This window comes from Vanellus vanellus, assembly GCF_965231255.1.
Source record: "Vanellus vanellus genome assembly, chromosome: 5".
NCBI lineage: Eukaryota > Metazoa > Chordata > Aves > Charadriiformes > Charadriidae > Vanellus > Vanellus vanellus.
Genome location: NC_138910.1, coordinates 10,023,978 through 10,046,666, shown reverse-complemented (window position 1 = coordinate 10,046,666; position 22,689 = coordinate 10,023,978).

Sequence of the window (22,689 nt, the reverse complement as noted above, 5' to 3'; positions counted from 1 at the left end):
CTTGCCTGTTGATGTACCCTGAATTCAAAGAAATGACTTAATCTCACTGTTTTGCCTCTTTGTATAAGAACTAGTGATTATCATATAGCCATTAAGGAAATTAAGAAGGTATTATTGTTGTTTAACTGACCCAACAAAGAGTGGTGTAAAAAAATTGTATTGTTATTTTGGACAAGAGTATTTCAGAAGTTCTCTTTTTTTTTTGTTCTTTTTTTTTTCCCTAAGCATCAACAAAACCTTCTTTCTGACAGGGTTGCTCTCTAAACAGCCCGTGGTTCTGCTTGTGTTGCCCAGGGAATGGGGCAACAAAGAGATTTAAACCCAATCTTTTTTCAATAAAACAACTCATCTTCACATCATTAAAATCTGCTGTTGCAAAATACATTTTCCAGAAAATTTGTGGGTTGAAATGGATCATCCCAGCAAGAAACACTTCCATACTACAAATTATGCTATGTAAAATATTGTTACCAAAAATAATCAGAAAATAAGTAAGCAAATACCATTACATCAATAAAAAAGAAAGAAAAATCAAATACATACTACCTCTTCACATCGCATGTAGAAGATAAATACACAAGTTTAAACCAAATAATTTCATACCAGTTTTGAACAGATATGAAATGCCAGAACTGGTAGTGTTTATGGATAAAAAGAATAACATCTGTGAGTGGTAGCGTTGTGGATTATCACAGAACAAACAGTTCATATGAATTCTTAAGTCTGACAGTTGTAATAGTATACGTGACGTCTTCGTCTTTTAAATCTGGAGTTTTGGTATATTGTATGTTAAAGTTTATAGAAATAGATGGAATGAAAAACAAAGAAAACGATGACAAAACCTTATTTTACAGGCTTTAAAGAATTTGTATGGTTTCAATATTAAATTTCCTTTTTGATGAAAGTATCTTGGACCATTGGGAAATTCAAAAAGTCACATTTCTGAGGGTGTTGTAATGCCTTCTGACATTTAGTCTGATAAAGTGTGTAGGCCAATAGTTTGGTAGAAGGTAATCAGCTGTTGACTTCAAATAAGACTCCAACCTCAGACTTGTTTTTCTTCGCAGATTTTCTGGGCTACAGGGGCAATATTTTCATCAAAGATTATTTCTTCTAGGCTTAGTATTTTCAACCTCGAGCTGACTTGTTTCTGATATTGTACAGTACTACTGTTCCACTTCCTCGGGTTACCTGCCAGCATGCAGCACCTCTTGGGACTGATTCTGCCTGCAGAATGAGCAAGGACTTAATTGGAACGTTTCTTGGAGGATTTGTTGGCAGGTATATCTTTGGTTGGAGCAGTAGCAGCAGCGAATTACAGCAGACGTTTTGCTTCAGCTTGGCAATTCCAAAGCTTTAATGCTTTCCTGCTTTTTAATTTCTCTATTATAACAGCTGACAGTAATCTCAGATCAATAAGAGGGATGCTTTTCTCCTAAACATTGATCCTTTGTTCATAAACACACAACTTTTTGTGTTGCTGGGAAAGCGGGGTGCAATTGCTCAGTTTGCCATAAGAATTGAGTCTATTTGGTGGCTGAGTTAACAAAACAATTAAGTATGTACTTAAGCTTAATCGACTTGAGTGAAAACAAAGTGACTTTTGTATTTTATTGAACTGTTAAACATGTCCATGTTCATTTGACGTGCAGCTTAGATTACACTGAACGTGTAACTGCTTCTCCCTCTTGGCACATCACAGCAACACCATCTACGGCAGCATTGTTTGACATAAAGTTTCCATGCATGTGCTTTTGCCACAAGTGATCAGGATTTAAAACACTGTGGGAAATTCAGTAATCCCCACATACATGCTGTCTCTACTGTCAGCAAAATTTGAATGAAATAAGAGTTTCCTGTAGTTTGGGGGGGTTTATGCAACGAAGACCAGAGACTGCACCTAATTCACACTCAGGAATAGAGGCAGTTAACAGCAGAATTTCAAAATCTGGACTAAGCAAGATGTTAATGGAGAAAATTAGTGTCTGGTTCGGTACATAGTTACCACTAGTGCACGTGCAAGCACATCTTTTCTGACTTTTGAAAAAGAGCTTTCACATCACCTGAGATGAAAGGATCAAATTTCACATTAGCGATCTTTCTCCAGTTTACCTGCCAATAATGGAAGAAGTAACTGAATTTCAAGATTCAGTGAGAACATGAACGTTGTCAGCTGATGAGTAATTTGTTTTACCTGGGTGTTTATACTAAACAGATTGGAATAGTACTAATCATAATTTGCACTTGTATTTCATTTTTCCTATGGGGATTTCAAAAAGTCCTTTACAAATATTATAATAAAGCTTTTAAAACAGTATCTAAACTTCACAACACCCCATGTAGCAGGTAGAACACAGGAAGCAGCTGGAAAACAGCGAGCAGAGAATGGTGAATGACTTGGTGAAGTTCACAAGCAGATAGGTGAATCCTCACCTGCACTCTCCTTCCTGACCGTGAGCAAGCACAGACTCAGTCACAGTCACCATCCACAAAGTCTCCTAGACCAACATTTTCAAAATATCCTGAAGAAAAAAAATAGCGTATAATGGGAATTTTAAACTTCTTTTTCCGGCAGATATTTAGCAGTGGAAGTAAAAATCTGAAAGGCACAAGTGGGAGTTGAAGACCCATTGATTTGTTGATGTGTGGCTACCTGATTGCCTTTGAACCTTAGAAATTATCTAAAATCAAAATAATTCAGTAGACAACTGATTCAGCAAAGTCAGTAATACTTCACTTTAGAAGACTGGGAAAACTTGATCAGCTGTAATTCCTATTTCTACACCTTTCCCAGCTGGAACTTTTATGAAGATTGAAGCCTTAAAAAAAAAGAGTCTTTCTTAAAACATGCTAAATAGCATCTGACAAAAATAGAAGCCGACTAATCTAATGTAAGACGTGTTAATGAAGGATTACTAATTGCTCTCATTTCACGTTAATTACTGTGAGGTATATAGTAAAATGACCTTTGAATACTAGGTCTTTGTGGAGAAAACTGAAAACATATTAACTTTTCCTCCTCCTTCCCACACAAATGAACATATATCTGAATCCAAACACACCTTTTACAAAGGGTATTTTAGGAAAATACCTTCCCGTTTGCTCTCTTCAGCTAAAGACCAACATTCTTGAAGGACACACTCTTTCTTCTTCTATGTAATCTCAAATCTTCCTGAAAAGTTGATTTCTACCCCCCCCCCCCCCCCCGCCCCATGTTTCTGTATTGCATAGGAACTTCTTCAAAGTCAAAAATGAAAACCTTTGTGAAAGTTTCTTTTCATAACTAATTTTGGTTTATACTATATTTATTGTAGCGTACCTCAACAAATCCATCATACTTTCAGCTTAAATCTTTTTTTCTCCTGCCAGCATCTGCCAACACTCTTCCCTCATCAGTCAAAACTCTCTTGCCTATTATATACCAAGGTACTCTTTTAAATGTTACCTTTTCCTACACTTAAACCTTGTATTTGTAGCTGATTTTTCTATTGTAGCAAGCCACAAAAAAAAAAAAAAAAAAAAAGGCAACAAAGGCAAAGACTAACTTAGTTATTAACTCAGTACAGATCTGAAAGTGAGTCAGTAACTATTACATTTTTAGTGGTATGAAGCCCGGTGTCTTCGGCAGGCTGATTAAGTCTTAAATCTTTTTGCTTCATATCTCCTCTTCACTGCTCTGTCTCGACTCCTATTCAGATCAATCAACTTCAAATTCATTTTCACCTTCACTGCTCGGTCTGGAATATCTGCGTGGCTCACGCAGCCGTCTGTTATATTTGGGGCATTTCATCGAGGCGGTCACCTTAGCCACTCTCTTCCTACCTGACAGCAAGGAGTTCAGTCACACTAAATATAACAACATCCAGTTCTAAGTTGTAATATTAACCCTCCTTCTTAAGAGAATGGGTCTTAAACCACACCATCTACCACTGCCCCGGGAGCGGGATCTCTGCGGAGAGGCTCCGGGCAGGCAGAGCCATTTGGAGGCACAATTTTGCAAAGCGTGCAGGAACGGTGAAAGCTTTTGGTGTGCCGTCTTTGACACACATCAGTTGTAGGAGAGCAGAAGGTGCCCAGTGGCAGCTGGATTAACTTTTGATTTCATTCTGACTGAGGTTTATGTTCTTTCTGTGGTGTCTGGCATCTAAGCCTGCATTAAAATTCTCAGTCTGTAGCTATTTTATAGCTACGTACTTGTGTAACAATAACATAAAGTTGCAGCGCTGAAGTTTATAGAAATGTGACACCTAACACCCCCATAGAAAGAAAAAAAAAAAAAAAAAAAGAATGCTTGTATCCACAAATGCAGAATGCTTTGAATTTTTGAGAGTCAAGTGATTAAAAAAATCTTTCTTCATATCCAGCTGTGATCTTTCGACATATGTTTAGTATCCATTTTACTGGTGTAGTAAAGTAAAGGTAACTTGTTCTTTCAGCTGAAATTAAATTTAACTGTTGCTCTACTATGGTTGTTTTAGGTGGGGAAGGTCTCTCTAGAAAATTTTAAGACATTCTACAAAACAGACTCAACATGCAGCTCAAATAAACAAAGCGTACTCGTTCCTGAAAGGAACGGCAAATGCAACGATTGCTTCTGCCAGCGTTGTCACAATTGCTCTGCAAAGTCTGCTCCACCCCAAGGTTATTGCTGAGGATGTTACAGCGCAAGCACAGAAGGGAGGCAAGAGAGAGGGATTACGCTTTTATTGTTAGCGAGCAGCATTTCCAGGTGCCATTAAAAATAATTTATCTATCATTTTTTTGTTCTCAGCAATTGCCAGATGAGAGGAACATCTCATCTTTATGAGGGGCTCACTAGGAGTGCTGCCTTACAATCTTGCCCAAGGCTGTTTCAATACCATATAAAGAGGGATGTAACACAAGGTATTCAACCCAGATTCGCAAGTAATGAGTGCTTTATAAATCCAGTTCATTTTACAGTCAAAAGGTTTAATGAAAGAAATTAAGTTTCTTAAAAACCAGACAATGGCCCAGCAGTTTGGCTGAGCAGGACAAATCACGGGAAGCGCCATTTCAGCTCTCTAATTAGGGGCCCAGGCCTGGAGGCTGACGTAAAATATAATTCCTGTGATGCCCAAGAACCGGTACACTGTCAATGCTGTTATACATGTCGAGAAATTCAGCAGAGAAGAGTGAAAATACTACCAATAAAAGGCTTTCAGAATTCAGGAATCTGGCCTATAAAAACAGTTTTTATGTAATAGTAGAACCGGAGACCTTTTTATGTATCTCAGCGGTTTTGAGTTTAACTGGAGAAGAGAGGTCAGATATATAAGCTCCCTTTCACCCACACGTTCACAACATATAAGTGAAGTTGACTGAGGTTGTTCATTTGTCCAGCGCAAGTCAGTGCCTCGGGGCTTTGAGAGGAATACGTGGTATCATAACAGCTGATCACATCAAGTGGTCACTGACTCTTGTGCCCCAAAGACTTCTCTGTAGGGCGCAAAGGCATTTTAGTCTCACAACATACCCACCTCAGGACAACATCTTCAAAATCCATGTCCCGTGCACTTCATTTTCAAGGCACCGTCATATTATTGGAAGCTGATTATTAGGAAAAAAAAAAAAAAAAAACGAAAATTACAAAAGCAGCAATTAAAAATAAGAAACATTTTATTTGGGAATTTTAGTAGAAGTTTATGATGGAAAATCCAGTCCTCAGAACCTGTGTAAAGCCTTCTGCTAGAAAGCAAAGTAATAAATTGACCGGTTCAATGAGAATTGTTCAATGGCTTTGGGTTTGTTTGTTTGTTTGTTTGCTTACGAATGAAATGTTACCATCATTAAGTCATAGCCTCAAATTCTGTTTTCTCAGACTCCATAAGAAGCACCTGAAGTTGATACATTTCACAAACTGAAGAAGTTCCCCTCTTTTCAGTCTCCTAAATTTTGGCTGCAACAAGACAGCATGAAATCAAAGCCCTAGAAAATGTTTTTCAACATCAAGCAAGGTATGGCATTTTCCCACAGAAAGAAGCGTGTGTGTTCTTTGCTTTGGTTGTTCCATATCTGGTAAAATCTGATTTCTAACAGTTCTTGAAGTGCAGTCCAGCTGGTCTGCAAAGAGATATTTCTGACTGGTTTTCTGGTTGCTTAAAACAGAAGGAAATATAGAGGGTCATGACAAGACGCACCTCTACTGGCCACATTTGTACTGAATTCTCCCAAATGACAACATAAAATAATTCTCATTTGATATCTGGAAAAGTTACATGGTAGATATCAGGTGACTACCTCCCCTTCCCCCCCCCCCCCCCCCCAAGGATTTTTAAGGATTTAATTACCATTAAGTCACGCTGCATCTGAAGACTTTTAACTATGATTCCCAAACCGAGCGTTCCACCAAAACTGCAAAAAATATTCAAACCTTTTCAAGCTAAACCTTGTTTCACACCTGCTTCTTGACTTACCCACGGAAACACCTTGTGAAGGTATGTCTACAGGAAAGGGAGAGGGATGCACTGGCGAATCTCAGCAAGAGTCAAGGATCAAAGAGTGCTCTGTTGCGTTTACTGCTCCTTATAAATCTCTGGCTCTGAGTTCATAGCTTTCACTACCATCTCAGACAACTCTTTAAAGGTTTGATCTTGGTCAGACCTCAGCAAAAGTAAGAGTGTACCTTAGGAGGGCACAATATTTTCTGCTGTCAGATGCTAGAGCTGAAGAGCTGGCTATTTCAGATCAGCCGCCTGCCCTGTCTGTTTTGTCACAAGCATTTTCGAAGAGGTATGGCAAGAAAAAGATTGCCACTTCTCAAAATTTTGCTCTTAAAGTTCAAAGTGTACGAGAAAGTTGTGGAACTTCCTAGCTTCTTCGCAAGACAGCATCCTTGCGTCGTAGGAATGAAATCGCACCATTAAAAAATGTCCTCTTCGGAAAATTAGAAAAAAAAAGAGCTAACGCATAACGGAATACAGTGGTGAGAGCGATTGATGCTACTTTCTGCAGAGAACTAAAGAGAACTAGAGACTGACGCAGCTCCAGGTAGCCGTAGTTTACCGCCTCTTTGATACCGCTTTAAAGCTGTATCAGTCCTGAGATGGCTTTGGGTGGGTCTCTAAACTAGCAAAAGGAATCCTTGATCTTATGCATGTGCACATCTCAAGTATCACTTAGATTTTAGCTGAGGCTGTGGCTGGCCTTTTCAATATACAGCTGCTTCAGCCCACGAGAAATGCCAACATAAACTCAGTGAAAGAGAGTTTGTTTGTTAGTAAGGATCAAAAAAGACATTTGCAGAGACAGCCATGCTATAACTCTGTCACTGTTGTTAGTGCAGTTCCCATCCAGCGCTCAGTCTTTCTGCAGCCATATTCTGCTCCAGGAATGAGAAGAATGGGACCATAAAAGAGTGAAAACCAGGTCAGAAGAGCTGAAAAGAAGAACAGTAAGAAAGTAAAGAGCTGCCAGGAAAAAGTCCCTTCAGTAGGCCACACCGGCGTTAGATGATGCCGGTACCTATACTTACTATATAAACATAGGAGGGTTCCTTGCTCTGAACTTGACCCTCTCTACAAGGAGCTCTGTCGAGCCCTGCAATGAGCTCAATTGGTTTTTCTTCTTGGCCGCAGTGAAGCAAGAGTTGATTATTTCTCTGGAGTGATAACGCACATTTTAAGAGTTAGGAATGCCGGGGGAGTTGCTTCTCGGTAGGACATTTCCCACTAATAAAATTTAATTGGAAACAAACAGTATTTGGGAAAGTTTAAGCAAAGTTTCTATTTTTATGTGATAGTACAGAAATAGAAAATATAGCACTGAATGTGCTCCCAAATGCAGTCCGGTGAGCCAGAGCTTGAGAGATTTTTGTCTACGTTTGGTGAAGTTCATATCTACTGTTGCTGGCAGTTCGGAGTCGGAGAAGCTAGTTTTATTTAACTAGTCTCAGGCTGACTTAACAGACACTTCTCAGTCATATTTCCTTTTTATTGATTTTTTTGATAAAGCAATGCTTTTTATGTCTAAATGTAACTGTGTAGTAGGACTGCATTATTTAGAATTACAGGGCTTTGCTCTGCTGCTTTTTAAGTTATGCTGCGTAACTTCTTCAGAGCAGGAACTAGACAATAATGCACTACACACCTTTACAGTGTCCTTGGATAATTACAATATCCATATTTTGAATTAAAAGCAAAGAATCCAGTCTAACGGTCAAAGACAAGCCTACAGATTCATTTCAGTAAGCTGCTGTGAGTCTTAGGCAGAGAGGACATTTTGTAGCTCTTCTTTGTAAGTATCAAATGCTAAAAAACATTTCCATAAGGCAATAAATATATGATTTGTTTTTATATAATTTATAAAGAAAATAAACCAAAGAAAAATGAGTTTTCTTATCTCGCTTTGCTTTGGCAGTGACATTATGGGAGGAGAGCTCAGCTGCCATTTATGAACAACACAGCCTCCGATAACACATTTTATGGGTTTTGATTTTAGACTCATCCATGAGCATGCATAATGTTTTGAGGTATCACTTTTTTACATCAATAAAAAAACTGATATAAGGTTTTATGTATGGCATTTTGTCACATGGATGGTGCAATGTTAAAATAAGGTCGGTTCAAACATTTACCACATACTTCATTATCTCCTGTGAACTGAATGACTGGGTAATTGGGAAAGCAAAAATCTTTGGTACAAGGATTTATGAATTGAATAAAATTACCTTCTGCAACATGAATTCCTGAGACGGGGATTTTCTTTTCTGCTGAAAAACATGAGGAGTTATGAAGTATATCCTAATATATTTCTTCCAAGAGTGACACTTTGTTCCTATTTTGTATATAATACAGAAATTTTCTCTTCCCATCCTCTCTTGACTTCCAACTTATCAATGTTTAGTTTAAAATAATCTTAAAATCTCAAATCCAAATTCTCTGTCAGTTTTCAAACCAGCCGCCTTTGTAGATCATTTAATTAGTAACCCCATTTACCAAAATCTTTGCCCTGTATTAGTAAGCACAAAATATTCAAAGGGGACTGCACTTTCTGATGTCTATCCCCATAACCCATCCTTCCCTTTTCATGCCCTTGGGCTCGAAGTCTTTCACTGCCAGATTAAAATGGACAGCAAAATTCTGATTAATTTAAGTGAGATTTAAATCCAGAGTTTTATCATAGGACTCTCTTGCGCTTTTCAATTTCTCTCATCTGAGGCATTATCTTGTTTAGTCAGATTTCAATGAAATCAATGGCTTAATTTTTCTAAGGCATAATAGCTCTTACTGGCATCACTGACATCCATGGGTGGTGTCCTAAGTTGGAAATCGAGGTATATATCAGTAACTTTAAGGAAACAACAATGCATAAAAGGCATCTCTGGACTTTGCCCCACGTTAAACACTTCTTTTCCATAATCTTCTATGTAATGTAAATATATATAACTTACGGTAATTGCAGGATATGACAAAACGGGCTGAATTATTCCTTTAATAGTATATGGTGCCATGCATTTCTGAGTCAGACTGCTCTCTAATATGCCTTGAGCACAACAACCTGTGCTGTATTTCAGACCCGTAAGCAGCAGCCATGTTTGTGTATTCTGCGATATCTTCCATCAAAAGTCACAGTCAAAGCAACGGCGCAAGAAGTTTTTACTTACGTATGTTCATGGTTTAGTTACCTCCGCAGACGTTTGTAGTATCCTCTGTCACACTCCTTCCCCAACAGAGAGAAGAGCCTCCCCTTGCAGCAGGTGGCCCACAACCAGGGGCTAAACAAATAGAAAACAAAGCATTTGTGTGTCTAGCGCAGCGTTGGCACGTCTCTGCACCAAGACGTTTGAGGGTTTTACTAGAGCAGCTTTCTAAAATGTTTCACTTGATGATGGATGTGCGACAACAAATTCTCTGGGGAAGGCTTCATGGAGAAGCTGAGCTTCCTCGTAGGGTGTCTTTTACATCAGTGCCATTACTTGCAGAGCCACGCTCAACGTATTTGTTTAATATGGCATATTCAGGTCTGTTGCCTGTCTTTCTGGAAAACGCGTTGGGGCCAGGCTTACCTCTTCCTTTCCTAAAGAGCCAGAGAGATGCAAAGCCAGCGCTGAAGCTTTCCACTGCCAGAATTGCCATCCGTGTTACCGAAAGCAAAAGCTAATTTTAATTTAGTGGAGTCTCTATTTCATATTGCCCCCTTTTATTTTATTATCTAAAACTGTAGGTAGTCTGGACTGGATTTTAGCTCCCTGCAAACAAAACTGAAAGATTACTTTTCTCTCCTTCACTGTCTTTGGATCCCAAAATTTGCATTCTTTGTACAGGGTTATTATCTTGCTGGAGCCAGAACAGCTACAGCTGGGATATGACTCAAATCAAACATGCACTGAGTCTAAAAACTAAACAAACACCCCACCAAACAAAACTTATTCATGTTTATGGCTTCAACGCATTTCACAGAAAACTCTTTTGGTTTCATTTCTAGCATTGATCAAAACAGAAAAAGAAAAAAAAGAACACACCTGCAAGTAAATGGATCTGTTGTCATATCTACAAACTAATATAATAGTCTAAATTACTTTAAGTTCTACAGTAAAGCTCTCTCTTTATTAACATCCATATTCTTGAGGTTTACTCATTTAGGATCCCAACAAGGATGTTTGTTCCTGGTTTGTACAGTGGCTCTAAAATAGGATAAAATGGGCTCCAGGTATAAGTTTATTGTGCCAAATCACTATGAAAACACAAATAAGAAATAAATTAGTATTTGTGATTCCTTTACCAGTTTATGACACTGATTACCTTTGCTATCCCAGGCAACTTTTTTAAACATTACTGTTTTTAAAATAAGGCTAATAACATTTCACATTAAAAAAAAAATGCTTAGATGGAGGATATAAAAGATTATTTAAATACCAAAATAACATTAACCATAAACCATTCTTCATTATTCCTTCATATATTCCCCAAGGTCATATTTAATATAAAAATTCTGCACTTCAAAAAGAATTAATTATGGCAGCCAAAACATGTTTTGCGTTCACTGATGAATAATCACATACTTTTGACGTACACCAGGACAATAGTTTCCTTGCTGTGATCATAGCATACTCTGGATTTCTTTAAACAAATATAATACAGTGTATGACACAGTAAATATGGGATTAAGAGTAATGACCAATATTTGGAAAGGAAACATCACTGCTGATTATACAGCATGTTTACATATCACTTATAAATCTAATACATCCTTACATCTTAACTTTCGCCTTGTTGATATAAACCCAGACGAACATGCCACATGGGTGGAACTCCCTGGAGTGGAAATCAGTGCCCTGGCAAGCTGTTGAGCAGCATGGTATCGCGGGCATTCTCCGTCACCACCTCTCTGACACTTCTCCCCCAAAATCTGCCAGACATCCTCTTTCACAGGGAAAAAGGGAGGTTTAGATTGAATATTTGGAAACACTTTTTTTCACGGAAAGGGTTATTAAACATTGGAATAGGCTGCCCAGAGAGGTGGTGGATTCACCATCCCTGGAGGTGTTTAAAAAAAAGGGTAGATGTGGTACTTAGGGACATGGTTTAGAAGTGGTTTTTGTCAGGGTAGGTTAATGGCTGGACTTGATGATCTTAAAGGTCCCTTCCAACCTCAGCAATTCTATAATTCTATGATGCTGACTGTACCAACCCCGTTTGCCCATGCTCAATGCCATAGTTTCTCTGACAGCAATTGCCTCCAGGCACTGGTAAGCCGGGGAGCTTGTGATGCACAGGAGTATTCTGAAACATGGGATTTTTTTCACAGTCAGTCCATAGCATTTGAAAGACACACCTTTAATGACATCGCCATTGACTTACAAATTACGAGAAAGCAGTAGTTTAATTGGAAATTACTGATTACAAACTGAGCCGATCGTTATATAGACCTTGGGTAAAAGGCGGATCATTCAGCAAGTGCTCTGGCAGGCTCCGCAGGGCAAAATAAATAAATAATTGATTCAGCTTGCATTGCAGAGTCTTTTTTGACATCCTAGACTGTTGTCTTTACTGGGCACAAGAAAAAACTCTTATGAATAAATTCAGTTTAAACTCCTTAAAGATATCCACCTGCGTATTGCAATTTTTAATTTTTGTAGGCAAAACCATATTGGTTTAAGGAAATTCCTTTTTCAACACCAGATTACATGGATGTCTGCATTTTAAATACCTAAATTACGTGAAGCTCTAAATACCTCCAGAACAAGGAATAAAAATTACCGCATATCAAAACAAACTAACAAAAAAAAAAGTTTCAGCTTGAGCTTAAGAAAACTAAGAGATGAGGATGACTTCTTGTGCTTTCCTTGCACAACGTAGTCTTATCTAGAAAGACTACTGTATTTCATCGGAGGATAGAACACTTTTCCTACGAGCCAACAACAGCAGCAAGGGACCAAGGGGAAGATGCGGCCAGCACTGATGCAAAGCTCCCAGCAAGAAGGGACGTTTTCCAACTCTTCAGCGACAAGCATCTGGGGACGTCTTTACATTTTGTTTGACAGTCTAGACACAAGCGCGAGCTTTCTGAATAATACTAGAATTTATTTTTTTTTTAGCCAGATACATTGTATAATCCACTGTAAAACCAGAGAGAAGCCTAGAGAAAACAATTGAGGAAGGAAATGTTTTAGAAGGAAGGAGTTTTAAAGGGTAAGGAAAAGTATAAAAATTAAGCTTACTCCAGAGAAATGTGAGCAGAATTACCATGGATAGTTCAGAGAAAATACGTATGTGGGCACGTATTTCAAAAAAGGGGAAAGACTATTTAAAGTACCCTGATTGTATTTTAGTATGCAGTAATGACAAGAAATTAAGGGCAGGTGCGTTACAACTACAGTGCACGTGATTAAAAGTTTTCAGTGGTGTACCCAGTTTAGTTCGGAATGCAATAATCTGCCACGAGCTGTAGTTACAGAACCAGCACTGGAGCGTTGCGAAGTGGTGTAAAGAAGACATTTAGAGGATTAAACCAATTCCCGCACTAATCACGTGGGAGGTGAATTAGTGGGGAAAGGAGGAGGCTCTTTCCACTTATGTCAGTTCTGGCATCAACAGCACGACAGAGCTCATCTGTTTTGTAGCATACAAACACTTCTATCTGAGATTTATTAATAAAATAAAAGAAGCAGCTGATAAAAACAAAAGCTGCCGACTCAGGGTCCTATCCAAAATTCCATGATACTGTTGGAAAAATTCACATTGCTTTAAGGAAATATTAGTCCCGGTCCAGAGGATTTACATAAAGATGACAAGTATTCAGCAGTTAATTCCTTACATTGTGCTCCCAAACAGGCCTATCCACTGCACAAAGAGTTTTAAAGCAATTCTGGAAGGTGATGTCTGAAGAAACTTTGCTTTGCCATTGATAGGCTCCTGTAGTCATAAACTGTAAGACTTCTGAAAGCAATTGTGGATGAGCTGAGGCTCTGGATTGGAGACCACCTTTTCACCAGCATTTGGTGCACCAGTGGGGAATCGGCAGATTTGAATGTGAATGCCGGACCTGCAACTAGTGCACCGGTGATCTTGTAATAACTCCTCTGCTCTTCACCTCAGTTCTGCTCTTCACTTCAGTTTTCTCATCAGCAAAACGCGGGTAACGCAGGTAAAATTTTATTTTACTCAGGCTAATATTCAGTGCAAGAGGAAATCTTATTCTAGTAACCCGGGCACTAGAGATGCCCCGGTAAAGACTTGGGTCTGCTTCCTCAGTCTGCCACAGACTTCCCATGGGATCTCAGATGAGTTACTTTGTCACTTTATTTTCTGCTGTAAGGTGAAAATAATAATAATTTTCTTTCTCTTGACGTTTATTGAGAGAAGCTTAGCACTAACCCTTCATCAGTTGGAAGAGGTGCAAAGGTTGCAAATCCTGCTGGAATTCATGAGCACAAACGAATTGGGTCTCCTCGGCGAAGAGACAGGGCTGCACCCCAAGTGCTGCAGAGGAGCACAGCGATCCTAGCAGACCTGCGGTGGGGGACGGGAAAAGCTTCTCCACTGCCCAGTGAAACCATTGCAAAATCCTGGTGTTGGCATCAGTGGCCTTTGGGGCAGGAGCACAGATGGAGCCGTTTAGATTAGGGAAGTTCAAACTGGACCTACAAGTTTCTCAAAATGATCACCGGCAGTCTAGGGATTATGAATGTTGAATACAAAGTTTCATAAATGAACTAATCACTTGACATTTCTGGTCTAAACCTTTGGGTAAGGTATTTTAGCTCTGACCACGACAAGTATGCAGCTTCCAGTAACAGGAAAACACTGGGAAAGATGCCTAATTCTTCTTATTTCCCTGTGTTTTCCAATCCATGACGATAAAGGACCTGATAGTCTGATGTTACGGTCATGCCTATGCAAAGATCTTTGTTCCGAGTACCAGCCAACAGGACAGACCAACCACCCGGCTCTGAGTGATAATGAACTCTGCTGTTTCTTTCTTAACCTAAGGACAAGTCAGCTTTTACACTACCCAGGATTAAGTCACATCTACTCTACCGCTGGTCCTTATACGCATTTTTCTCTGAATGTCACCAGGGCAAGTCACATGGTTGCATTTTTTTCACCCCATTTACTCAAATACCCTTGTTTCACCCCATAGCAAGAGCAAGATGTCCTTCAGCTTAGCGTAAATTAAATTCAGATACAGGACACTATAGCAGCACTGTAGAAATAGAAGCTTCACGGAGAGAAAGGGAAGGGTATTATTTACTCCTTGCAAGTTTTTCCTAACATAATGCATATCTCTGAAACCCAGAGGTCATTTATTGCGAATGTAACGAATACATTCATATCCACCAAGGGTAATAAATATTGCAAATTAAGTTGAATAATGACTATACTGTCTATTTCATTTCTACATGAGAGGCACACATGGGACTTAATGTAAGTCAGTATTTATAATGCAATATATGGTACGAGTCTCATTCAAAGTTAGAATTGCAGAAATGTCACAAACACATTAATTTACTGTTACTGCCTAAGGAACAAGCGGGAAAAAAATCACTGCAAACAACCAATGTGTATGGAATTTATAATGAATATCTTAATCATGAACCTACTTTATTTCAAGTTATGACTTTTTTTTTTTTTCTTATAAGAAGATCTTGGGATTTGAAAGGCTAAAGGAGAAAGGTAATGCAGTATAGCAGTTACTAGAAAAATGCTACTTGCCATGTTTTTAACTGGATTGATTGTTTCAAATTTACTCTAGCTTACATGAACCTTCAAAATATTTCTATAGGTAACAACCAGGACATCAAAAAGGAAATCACAACTTTTTGGTAAAGAATGGATGACAGGAGGGAAAAAAAGGCAGTCATTGCCATAAATGAGCATAAATAACTAGAATCTAAAATGAGTTCTGGGCTGCTGATACGTATACAAGCCAGTATACAACGTATACAGCTGAATTTCTAAGATTTTACTGACATAAATGGAGCACATAAAAATTACAGATCTACTGTTCCAACCAGCTACGTAAGTTAAGTAAATATGTGATAGGCTGGTTGACTTTAGCTTCTTGGGGGAGCTATAGGGAGGTGAAGGAGCATGATCAAGCAGCCGCTGTGGTTGGTATAATGGTGAATTAAATTTATTCTTGATATAAGAATATGAAGATAAGATATTAACAAAAAATGGAGCAAGTCAAATGTTTACCAAAGATCTAGTGCTCTTATTTATCGCATCAGACAAAGCTGGGAGTCATTGCATTTCCTTTGAGTATGAATTTTTGTGGGCTACTAAGTCCACAAATGTATACTATATTTTTTAGATTCCCCCCAAAATTATGCATGGATAGTGAGTGGGGACTAACTTTCCTTAATTGGGGAATTCTTGTTTTAGGAAATGAAAAGACATATTTTCTGATCACCTGATTTCCAAACTGAGAACTTTAGCAGTTCTTTGAGGACCATATGTGTCCCAACGTCAGCGGTGAACATGTCTTGCTGGAGTCCAGCACTCTTCCAAGAACAGAGTAACTTATTTGGATAGAAGCACCGAGGCAGTAGGAAACTAGGAAACTGAAAACATCCTGTCATTTGCTTTCTTTGATAATATTTACCCTTTACCAAATTTTTGTTCTGATTATCTGCGTCAGAAAATAAAGAAATCTTCAGGTTCGTTACAACAGACTACTTACAGTGTTAGAAACATGCTGATTAATCCAGTCTCTGAAGTTGGCACTAGTATTCTCATTCCTAAAACTTGAATTATTTTTATTCCTGGCTCAAGATATCTTGTTCTATAATTTCAGGGGAAAGAAGGTGCGTGTCTAGAAAATACATTTCACTGTATGTACTACGTAAAAAGCCTCGCATCCATCATGGAAATAGGAGTTACGTTGGAACAGTTAGTGATAAGAAACCTTATAAAGACTTTCGTGTTGCTAAAAGACCTTGCTATGTTAACGTTACTAGCCGAGGTCATCTTGCATCTGGTACATAAGAGGGGACCTGGCAATCCACTTCATTGGAATAGATGCCTGGCAAGGTTCAGCACAGCTTAGAAAGACACAGTAACAATGTCATGTTAGAGTCACCATTGCTGCTCTTTTCATTACGGACAAATCTACTCAAGGTTGTTTGCTCACCCCAGTCTAAAACATCTCCAGGATTTTTTTATTTTTTTTTTTAAGCAGTCACCAGTAATGAAACAATATAGCAAGTAGGAAATGCTACCACGTTGGTGTAATTTATGCATATGCTCCAATTAGACCCCTTACATGGGTCAAAGAGTTAAAGGTGGAAGAATTTCCTCATTAGAATGACAGTAACTGTTTTTTCAAATCTCTCCCCCCCCCTTCCCCGCAATGCACGCTTTTAAGCCTAAGGAGTATTTTTAGCATGTTTTTAACACATCCATGCCTCTGGCTCATTCTGCAGGAGCAGCTGAACACTGTTGCCTCACGATGGAATCAGTGTGGTGGGTCCATTCCTCTGGCAAGTTATAGGAGGCTTTGCTTTCGGGGGCGACTTTGAAGGTCTAGGAGTTTTATTAAATGTATATATACACATATGTATGTATGTATATATGTGTGTATAGATATAAAAAATATATGTAGAATGATACATATCTCTCCATATATACCTATATACATACACATATTGATTTCATGTATATACATATTTATAGCATGGGATAATAGCTTTTACTTGAAGAAATCTGGGCCATAGAGAAAAGTGAGCCAGCATTTATTAAAGACATTCTCTGGAGCAACTTTGGTTATCAAGGCTTGTCAGAGCTTCAGTGCTTTCCCAACCATAAAGGCATGTACAGTCAATCTTCCCGGAACACAGGGTGTGAGAGTTAATGAAATTTGACAACTGATTGATGTTAGATGCAGCTTTGAATTTGGAAACCCAATTACCTCTTTCCCTTTCAAAGCAGAGGTCATTCCAGTCAACATGACTGTACTGCCATACTTTGCAATTCAATCTGAGAGGCTGCAGGAGATTCTGTTCTTCAGAAAAGTCAAACGCACAGGGAGCAAAATTTGCAGATGAAGAACACATACATTGACTAACGGCTGGTCACACGAGCCAAGTGGAAATATGAACATACCCTTTCTCCATGCAGAGCCAGGAGAACCAGCTTACTATGTCTATTAGTAAGCTAGTTGTCTGTGGCTGAAGGCACAACCACAGTACTCTATTGCAATGTCTCAGTTTCTAAACTCCATGCCTTTTTCCCAATGGTAAATCTTTTTGTCCTGAATTTCCACAGTGCATACAGATTTTTGTGCTAAAGGTTCAGGGGAATTACTGCTCTATACTTTGTTTGGTGCCCTGAAGGTGATATAAATTTGATAGAGCTGGGACTTATTGCACCAGCAGAAAAATCTAGCCAATTACTTATAAGCTTTAATGACCGGCTTTCCAATCTCACACTCCACTCATTAGGCTCTGCTTGTCTGAAAATGGAACTACTGTAACTTGTGCAGATATCTGCCAGCAGAAATCACTGTGTTGCAATCAGATGGGCAGAAATGAAGACATAGTGATTTCTGTTCTTTCTTCGTTCCTTAACTTGTTAGAGTGGAATAAAGGGACATTAAGCAGTGAGGTGGAAGTTTACCTGCTTGGTGTCTGCCCTGGACTTAGTTTTTAGTAATTAATCATTGTTTAAAGAGGCTATAATGTTGACATTTACAAAAGCAATTTTGTTGGAAAACGCAGAATAGTTCCCAAAGCCCCTTGAGGGGAAGTTAGAAGAAAAAGGAATCGACCAGGCCTATGGCAGAGAAGGACCACAATCATTACAATCGTCATCCCAAGTTTCTCCACGGTGCTTGAGGTAGTAAATCAGAGCAGTGATCTGTGAAAAGGGAGCTGGCTTTTTATTATAACACTTTGAAACACTCTCTGGATAAAAGCAGTGAAAGCTACACAGCTCAGCAACCCAGAGTCAGGCCTGATTCTCCTCGCTCGCCCACCAGTATAAATCAGAATCACTCTGGGGAAGGATTTACACTGCAATTTTGTGCATGTAGCAAAAACTGCGCATGCGGCAAAAAAAATGTGCATGCAAGGTAAGGAGGATGCCATTTTTTTCAGAGATCTTCCTATCCTAGTTTTATTTCAGTTTTGAAGAGCTAGAAACCTCATCAACCCCGAAAGAAATGAGACTGCACCTAAAAGACCGTTGCACGCGTCACCTCTCTGGGCGTGCGTAAAGTTGTTGCAAAGCACTTGCTTATTTAATCCCGTGCGTTTCAGAGCTAGCCTGGCAGTTTCCAGCTTTTCTTTTTGAGAGCATTTATCATAATATCTGTTTCTCCACCCTGTGAACCTTTGCATATCAAGAATCACGAATACCTTCATAAACGGGATCCTCACCTCTCCCACGCCGAATTCAGCTCAGTGCGCCACAGCCGTGCAGAAGCATCACCCCGTTGGCTGTAGAGGGACTGTTAAGGGGAAAGGAATCTGCAAACTCCTGTGCAACCCTGCTGGGATGGCATGTGGCAGCTGCAGAAATAAAAAGTCTCACTGGCTGTTATGTCTTACAGAACAGCAGTATTGTTATCGCCGGGACATTGTGGTAGCTGCCAGCGGTGAGTCGGGCGAAACGCTGTTGCACCAACTGTTGTTCGTAATAAGTACAGCTCTTACCCGGAAAGGCTGGCTTTTAAAAAGGCAGGACACAACAGTAGCTGGATGGCAAAGGTATAGAGAATAATGAAATCATAGGCTTTGTCCTTTCCAAGGAGTAACTGAGACAGATCTCACAAGCGCTCACCCGGTTGTCGCGCCCAGAGCACAGCTGGTGCGCTCCAGCGTTGTGGTGGAGGAGCTGCAGAGGAGCTCTGCCTCTCTGCCGTAGCCCGGCGTGAACAAATTCCCATCGCCAGCCCTTCAGGAACAGCTCAGCAGTGTGGTCATTCCACTTGGCCAGGGCCAGGCTGTGGTCCCCTGTGCTGCACAAAACCAAGTGAGAGCCCATCACTTCCCCACCATCAAACAGCGAAACATTCTTCTCTGCAGTGCAGTGCTTAAACACATAATTGTCTCCAAAATCCACATCAAATACATTATATCCCGAATAATTACTACAGTGCCCAGTAATAGCTGCTTTGCCTGGAATGCTTAATGGAAAAAAAAAAAACATTCAAGGCAAGAATGGAAAAAACCTTAAAAATTTAACAGTTGTTAAGGTTTTGATCCAACATTAATATGCGCATCTGCCACTGGATTTAGTGAAACAAGGAGATATGCTCAGCAAAAGATGATGAGAAGATTGATTTTTTGTCTTTTCTGTTTTTCGGCTAGTTTAGAAACACAGTAGTCCAGCCTTTCTGGTGGCCCTGCAGCTAAGAAGGACCCTTCCGGAAACAGCCAGGTCTCCTGCTGGGGCATTCACGTGTGCTGAGGCCAAAGTTTCTCACCTCAATCTCCCTTTGGCATGGGGCTGAAAGCCTTTGGGTCTTCCGCTCATCAGAAAGACAAAACCTCGGCAGTTTTCACCTGGAGAAACTTTGCTGAAGAGGAGCAAACGACCAGTGGTCACTCCTTGGAAAGCGAAGAGCTGGTCCCGGGCTCCCTTCTGCTGGAGGGACACCAGCTCAGCAGCAGCTCTGGGGGCAAGTGGTCTGAGGCTTTCCCTCCTCTTGCAGAGCAGACCTTGTGAAAAATGCATGAAAACGGTATTCAGGAAGCACACCTATTAGCAAACATTGACAGCATTTCACAGGAATGAAATTGGGTAATCCTGCGGTCTGCTCAGATTTTGGGCAAATGCTGATGCGTCTCCCGTCCTTCCCCACGACTCTCCGTCACCCACAGACTTCTGATTTCAGAAGTACACCTGTTGGCACAGGCGTCGGGATCCCTGTCAACAACAAGTGGAGACTGGACCAGCGACGGAGCCACAGGCAGCGACTGCTCACCTCTCGCCGCAGCACAGCCCCGCAGGGAAACCCCCTCCGGCGGGAGGGGAAGCCAGAGCAGGACAGGGGCTGGGGACCTTCCCGCTGGAGGATACCTGCTAGTGCCAGGCATCTCCTTTTAGAGAAAAAAAGTGTTTGGCGTAAGCTCAGACAACTGGAAGCCTTTGTGTGTGTGTGTGTGCGTGTCGATAGCCGCTACCATCTTATTTAGAGGAGTGGGTTTTGAAATGACGCGCTTGAAGAGCAGTATTCATCTGCGTCAGTCGTCTATCCCTCAACTTAAAAAATCTTTTCCCGGTACTTTTTCCAGCCAAATCGGTTATTTTCAGTCGTCTATCCCTCAACTTAAAAAATCTTTTCTCAGTACTTTTTCCAGCCAAATTGGTTATTTTGGCGTGAAGTGGAAGATAATACAAACCCAACACGTATAACACTGGCTGTAGGTTGTCATCTCCGTTTCCCGTCGTGTTCAGAAGGAGGAGGGAGAGCGCGTGGTTATTCCAACCCAGGCGAGGCCAGAGGGAACCCTGCGCCGCAAATCCTCCTCCTGGAGCGGGGCAGGGGTAAGCCACCTCCCATCAGGTTCCTCTAGGTTTCTGTGGGGCAGAGGGCCTCATAGCATCAAAAATCGTGAACTTTTTATTTTTTTTGCATTTTATGTATAGCACAAAATAAATCCAGCCAGTAAATGAAACTAATGCAGAAGCAGGTGTGTGGGTGGACTATCTGGACTACCTACCTGATAGTGAAGTAGCAGTAAGAAGAGACACCTCTGTGGCACCTTTAATCAGCTGAGCAGAGGGACAGTCTCCTTCTGTGCCAGCCAAAATCCCTGGTTACCTGGGTCACGGGTGATGGTAAAAGTTCTCTTCAGCCGGCACATGAATCAAGACATAAACGTCTCCTCAGAGCACGTGAGATTGCTTAGTTTTACTTTTATGTTTCTTATGTATGGGAGACATGCACCTTCTTTTGAATTTGCATTTCTATAATTAATTATTAAGCAAAAACAATAACCTGGAAGAAAGTGATATACCCCTATTATCTCATTTGTTAATGTTGTTAAATTCTTGGCAAAGGGTATCTTCCCGCTCTCTGACAAGTATGTCCTATAGCTAATTAACTCTGGTAAAACAGAGAGTATCCCACAGGCACCTGGCCTTGAACCTCACGTCTGGTGCAATAATCCCTTTGCTCAATTAAAAAAATATTAAAAAAACCCCTAAAGTCCAGGTCGTCTGTCTGGATTCAGGAGAAGCTTCACTCTGAATAAGTGCTGAGCTGGCCCTATGCACCATTTCAGGGGACTTTGCCTTGGACTAGATATGTTATTTAATAAAAATATCATTTTTGCAATTTCCTCTAACCCTTTACACTGGTATTAAAAGTTTAGGATTGGGAAAGTCTTTCCTTTGAAAAAAATAAAATAAAGGGACCCATCAATGCCTTTTCTCTGGGGGTCTCAGCAACACGGGCAGGTTTTTCAGGGCAAAACGCAATTTTAAGAACTCAGAATCTTCTTTTTGCTGGGATTTTAAAATTTTGCCCATTCCAAAATGTCACTTTTTTCATTTAAATCACTACCTTGAGGGTTTACAAACCTGCAGATGTAAATTTATTCCTTTTTAAACAGAGTGTAGAATTTTAATATACCGCTTCACATTACAGTATGTAATGGCTTAACGAGAAGGCATAATCTACCCTTCTCTTTTATAAAAAAAAAAAAAAAATAAAATTTTGAGCAGAACTACATTACTCCAAGCATCCTTTGTGCTCTACACATATTACTGATATAATTTTCTGCCAGAAATATTAATAATTTTGAGAAATTTATCTTTTGGAAAGCGCCGGTTACAGCAGACCAAATTGCATTTTCCAAGAATAAATGAGGGAGTAGCTTTTTCCCTGTTTAGGCTGCATAATTTGCATGTCAATTGAGATTAGCCTCATGATTTTCCAGTTACCCAGCTCATCTCAAGAAAGATAGTTTGCTACTTGGTTCATATTTAGCTGATGTCAAAGTTTTACTTTTTCACGCTATGCAGCAATTGAAGTCAGATGGTAAACGCTGACTTTAAAAGCCCATCACATGCAACTATGACAAGACTAACCTTGCATGGGATGAATTTTCATAACAAGTAAACAATCCTAGAAATAATTTTCATTAATGTTGCAGAGGTTACTTCGTTGTAAACTGGAACCACACCATACAGATCCATCCACATTTTCCTCCTGTATTTACACCAGGGAGGGATGTATTACCCTACAATGATACATGGCTGTGAAAATGGTCTCAATGGG